The sequence below is a fragment of the Habropoda laboriosa genome, unplaced genomic scaffold (assembly GCF_001263275.1).
Source record: "Habropoda laboriosa isolate 0110345459 unplaced genomic scaffold, ASM126327v1 scaffold1329, whole genome shotgun sequence".
Lineage (NCBI taxonomy): Eukaryota > Metazoa > Arthropoda > Insecta > Hymenoptera > Apidae > Habropoda > Habropoda laboriosa.
Window position 1 is genome coordinate 316,208 of NW_017101431.1, and position 6,813 is coordinate 323,020.

Genomic DNA, 6,813 nt, shown 5'->3' on the forward strand with positions numbered 1-6,813 from the left:
TATAAGTAAGAAAGAGATTAAATAAATATAATTGCAACGCTATACAGAGTATGCATGTGGGTACATTCACACATTTTATTTATGTACATTGTGTAGTATTGTAACAATTTTTAAAAATAGTTAAAGATTATATAGCATAGATCGTTATAAACAGCTGTTAAGAAGGATAGATTTAAGAAAAATAATAAATACTTTTGAAATTATTTAAAAGCTATTAAACAAAGCTATTTGTAGAAATGTTTAAAGTATGATATATGTTTTAGAAAAATACCTTAAAATATTTTCTGTTAGGAGACAATAAACATGTCTGTTCTATTTTTTTTGTTTAGGAATAGAGTAAACGTGTGTTCTCCTGATTGCATATTTATATGAAGAGTGCATAGCTGTTCGTCTTACCTCCTATTTTATTATCAGCATAGGAAGATAAGATCTATTAAAAGTTTAATTGTATCAAAGATTGCACTCGTATAGAAGAAATATTTGTTTTTATTTGGAGTGTGACCTAAAGTAAAAAAGAAAAGATAATATTCTCCTAGAAGACAATATCAATATTTCAAAATACTTTATGTATGATTGTATCTAATTATTTATTGTTAAGCGTTATAGTAGATAGTTGATTACATGTGATTATATTAAATCATTTGTTGTGTTGAAGTATCTGTACATAATTTACATCAGTCACTCATTTAATAAATAAGCACCATTAATAATCCCAAAGTCACCTTTTGTAAACCTAAGTATGTTAGTACTTTAAAAAATTCTATATAAATGGATCAATCAGTTGTAAATAAGACTATTGTTAATAAGTGTGTGCAGAATGAGGAATAAGTTGTTATATATCATGTACATTGAGTTATCATTATTATGGTACTGAATATACCATATAAAGTGATCTAGTGACAGAAGAGTGATTTTATTAAAATATATTTTGTACACTATGTAGTTCAAAAATGAGAAATACGAATTCTTTAAGGTAATTACGAAATGTAGTGTACTTTAAAGTAGTTTCTCTTTACCTATTATTTTATATTTGAATTATAATGCATAGTGCAAATTATTATATTTAAACAAGTGCAAAAAGGTGTATTTGTAAAAAGGCGTATTTAAATTTTACATATACTATTATAATAGTATTATGATTCAGTTATTAGGTATACAAATTTTCAGAATTAAAATTATTCATTGAATTGTAGTAACATTTTATTGTATTTTTTCATTCAATTCTCTAATATATTATTTAAAAAAGAGGATTTTATGGGATTTTCTTCTTGTATTTTACATGATATTAATTAAGATTTGGTTGAATAATTAAGTATTATTATTACACCTACACTTGCTTTATTGTTTTATAAATAGCATGTAAAATACATATTGAAAGTAACTTATCACAATGTGTTACCAGTATGCTGATCTAGTAGCCCATATATTTACAAATAAGTTTAGATTATTTCAGATATTATATTTGATACATGAAATAGCATACTTCATAGTATCTATGAAGGTGTAAGTGTCATTTTTAATTGAATAAAATATGATAAATACATTTATACGAACTTTTTTTGATAAAAATTTTGATATCAAAAATATTGCGATACCTTAAAGAAAATTCAAAATATATAATTTTGACATATGTAGGAAAAGCAATACACCAAATCATTATATGCGTGTTATGATTTATATTTTGTTGGTCATATCATAATGATACAACTTCAAATACGTGTTAAGAAAGCAACAAACATAATGCTTTACATCAGTCAAACTATGTTTCCTGTACACTTTCACTTATATGCCTTTACGCATGTATTCTAAATACCAACTCCAAGAGTTGAATGGTAAACACATTATTGTTATAAATATGAAGTAACTCAAAAGACTTGCAATTGTTGAACTTATCTATCGTACAAAATGTGATATACAGCAAGACTTTTACAACCTTATTAATAAGCGAACCACTTATTGTAGAATAACACCAGCAGTTCTTTGAATTTATCTAAAAACAAATCATAACGCACAGTTTACTAATAAAAAAATTGTTGGTTTTTTTTTTCATACTTTCCGATTTTTTATTCTCAACCTGTATGCATTATATAAATAAAACTATTGTAATACAAAATATATTTTAATGAAAAGTACTTCAATTTTTTCACGAATTTCACTTCTTAGTGTTATTCTATGATAAGACTGCAATAAATCTGTAAATTTAATTATTGCTGTTATAATATTTGCTTCATTTGTCTAATTTTTGTCACTGTAGTAAAAACAGATGGAACTTCGTAATAACATATTTGCGAATAATATGAAAAATCTAATGATATAAACGAACATCACATGTATATGTTTTCAGTTTAAAATTTAGTATCCTTTTATATTGCTACATATGTATAAAATTGCACTATTCTCTATGTAAATTGTTTATTGTAAATCTAAGAATTTTAACCATCTGTAATTTGCTACATAAATTATTCTTATTGTGTATGACTGTACTATTTGTATAATTGTGTACTTGTACTTACATTTTTTTACAAAATAACACGTAGGCTTTAGATTGTCTAGACGTAACAAAATACAAATCCCAAGTATTAATATGGAGCAAGTTAAGTGATTTTAATTCATATATTATTTGAAATAAATCAAGACTCTCATTTCAGAAAAATATGAAATAAAATATTTTTAACTTATTAATTAGTTTTACTTCTTACCACCCTGAAAATTATATCGAATGTTTATAAATGCAATAATTTAAAATACAAATGTGAAATGCCATTGTATGTATTAGTTCGTGCCGAATTTTATAATTTAGATCAATATTTCCAACGAATGTTTAAATTTTAGAAAAGAAACGTAAGCGCCTTCTCATTCCACAATGTTTTTCTAGTTTTATTTTTGTAAGATCATTATATCATCGCTATAGAATTTCCTTCGATTTTCATTAAAATATTTTTCGCTTTGGGCACGAACTTATGGAATGACCTAATACATACATAGCTAAAACCGAAGTTTTTATTTATACATTTTTTATGTGATTTATCATGTCAAATTTTTGATAGAAAAAATAAACAAGAATGATAATGAAATGAAAATAATTATATAAAGGAATAAACTATAAACATTTGATACTTTGCATATGATTTATTATAATACTTCTTTTTGTCATAAGACCAACTACAAATTTATATCATTATATTCAAAATTGTACAAGATGTTGTTATTTTTAGCCTTTCAGCCAAAGTAATGTCTGAAATAAAAATAGTAAAGTGAACATTTTGCAACATTTATGTGAGATTATGAATAAAAAAGATTCTAAAGATGTTATGCTACAAAATTGTAAAAATTTCCTTCAGTTCTCAGTTTGTATGATTTTTAATATTACGGTGTCTTTTGTTTGATTCATTTTAATAAGAAATTCTAATATCCTATGAATTATTTTTTTTGCAAGTGCATTGGTACAGTCACAAAATGCAATAGCACATTTTTTTAAACGGAACTGTATATTTTTTTTTTTACGTAAATTAACTCTTCGAAACATTCTGCGTATAAAAGTATTCGGGTATGATAGAAAAATCAATACTGCGTGAGATATTTCAAATTTTTAATAAGACTTATGCTTATTTAAGAAGGTGTATATTTACTCAAGAAAACTTAAATATCTTTAAATTTAAAAAAACAATCGAATAATTTACGTAATTTATTAAGCAATCTGTATAAATTCAAAGTTGGCGCGACAGTAGTGTAGTTAGTAAGTAAAGGAAAACTGTACAGCGCGTTCCAATTATATTTCGTTGATTGCAAATAAATAGCTGACTTAAACATACCCAAGTTTACTATATTACTACATATCAATTGTTTCAATATAGTGATGAAATTGAATTTTATATAATATTTTTTGTACAGCCTTTGCTTTTGCGCGAGATTAAAAGGACACAATGTTGCCACAACCTTTTTGAATTGTACAAAAAGATTGAATCAAAGATATAGCTATCGCATGCATGCTTTGTATCTCATGGTACAAACCTCAAAAACCAACAATGGATAGGGATGTGAAAGCAGTAGTTGAAAATCCATGAGAAGTCAACTCGTATATTACAGTACACATTAAAATTCAACTTAGTGTACCGTATGAAATAAAAAGCAGGTGTAATAACATATAAAAGTTTGCTCATTTCTGATTATTTGATACAAATATGTTCATTTTTTAACTCGCGTTGTAATTTACGATGAAAAATATCTTGTACATGTAATAATAAATAAAATTCTTCATGGCAAACTTAAGTTGAGAAAGTAACCCCAAAATATATGCTGGAACTGTTATTACACACCTCAGAGATTGTGGTTCCCGTAGGTTGAGTAATTTGTTATATGTACAGGGTGATTCACATAACTTATCCACCTCGAATAACTATTATGATGCTGAAACGGTTTTCTTAAATAACCTATTTGTTTACAAGATATGAAAGTGACCTTGAATTTTTTAAATGGTATGCGTACGTTTTTGTATCAATATTTAAAAGAGTAGTGAATTTTCTATAAGAAAGTATTATTACGTTTAGGATAAATAAAGCTTAATACTTTCTCATAGAAGTATAAATTGTCTTTATCTTCATATCTCGTAAACAAATAACTTATTTAAAAATACCATCATGTTCCCTTCGATACCGTGTAATTTCTATGCAAAACACTTTTTTATAACACTTTAGAAGTTATTCGAAGTGGACAAGTTATGTGACTCACCCTGTATATTGTTAAATCTCAAAGAATCAAATATTTCAGATAAGTTTTGTCAAGAGTTCAAAGAAATGTATACAAGATTTAGCGAAAAATATCGAAAATTGATAAATTGAACAGAACTCATTCTATTCTACGATAATGAACGTCCTTATATGTATATCTCGCGAATTATTGTCTGAAAGTTAAATTAATTAAAATAGGAAGTTTTTTTACACTTCGTATATTTTTCTCATTTGTTTCAACCGAAAACGCCTTACTTCAACAATCAAGAAATTTTTGAAAAATTTGCTAACTATAGAAATTAAAAAGAAATGTGTAGATTGTAATGGATGTTAATTTGATTGATGTATGTACGTAAATTGTGTTTAAATTATAATATCTTAAGCATACGAACACTTATCCATTTATTTTCAAATACACTATAATGAGAAATTTGAAACATTAAGTATAAAAATTATAATAAAAATTGTCGACATTGTTGTATCAATGAATGTATCGGTAATCAAATTTCTTTTATAAAGTGTTATTACACTCCATTAATTCCTTTACTTTATGATGTACATACTTTACTTTATGTGTCCTGTTAAAAAAGACACCCTGTATATAGTGTGTATAAACGCACAGAAGGGTTGTCGCCGCGACTGCACGCACATTGTATACTCATACCTTTCTGATCATTTTCCGGAAAAAACGACAACAGAGACAGGATAAAATTTATTATTTTTCTAGAATGATAAAAATAAACTCCAAGAATTTTTTTTACGATAATATTAAATAACTTTTAATCTGGTTTTTTATTTTGTTTTATCATACTTTTCAAAAGATGTAGGCTGATTTGTTATTTCAGATTGTTTCTACAAATGTTGTCATTCCATCATTATCGCTTTTCGATTACATATTTGCTTATATCTTAATAAAATAGTTGAATATTTAATAAAATAAAACCATTTCGTTACCGTTTGTAAATGTTATTCTTTTGAAGTACTAAGTAACGTTACTGAAATTGAATATACATTATTTCGAAACATATTTTACATGTAATGTTGTTAAATAAATATAAATTAAAAATACAAAGTATGTTATTTATTAATACTTTTTTAAATAATATTTATTAATGTAATGTTTGTCTCTTTAAATGTGAATTTTTACTTTTATCGTATTATTTGATTGTTATATGAACTAATCAACGAATTCAATATCACAGTTTTTAAATTCATGTGTTTTTTTCTAGTATTAATAATCAATCGCAGTGCACTATACTGTTTATCAGAGTTTTAAAATTTATGCGTTTGAAATGTTTTTGGATCGAAGAACTTAAATGTGACCGAAATGCGCTTTAATTATAATAGCTTTGTTGGGCTATTATAGATAAATATAAACAATTCAATACGTTGAATGCTCTTTTAAACCCCAATGAAGCAGGTGGGAAACGAACGAAGCGCAGACGCAACTAGGGTGTTCCAAATGGATGGTTAGTATGAAGTTTACTAGTAATCAATGGCGTGACATAGCACGCTTAAAACTACTTGAAGATCATTAGTCTAAGCTGTGCTAAATTTATATTAAAAATAACATTGATGTAGACTTCACGCTAATATTGCATTTTATTGTAACCAATTACTGAAATAGTTAAAACTATTTATTACCGTGTAAATGCAATTATATACTTCGTTTAATTTAAAAAGTAACAATCTATGTTGAGTAGCAGTGGAATACAAATACTCCGCTAGCTACTGCATTATTAGATTCCGTTAATAGGGCAGCCATAAAACATTTTAATCTAAAGAACTGATGGAGGAACAAAAAGTGAAACGATATTGTGATATAATTACAATAAAATTAAAATGACAGTGCATGTGATATGCAACGAATAGTTAAAATGCATTGTATATAATGGATGCATCAAATTTAAAACATGTTACGGTCTTTGATGAAAAATGTAAAGAAGGTATGTCAAGTTCTATGATTTGAAGAAATTCATTGATAAAATGTCAATGTATGTTTATTTTGTCTTTCATACATCTTCAATTATATGGTTTCTATTATAATAATAAACTATTAGACTTTTTAAAAATGATTACTTTCAAA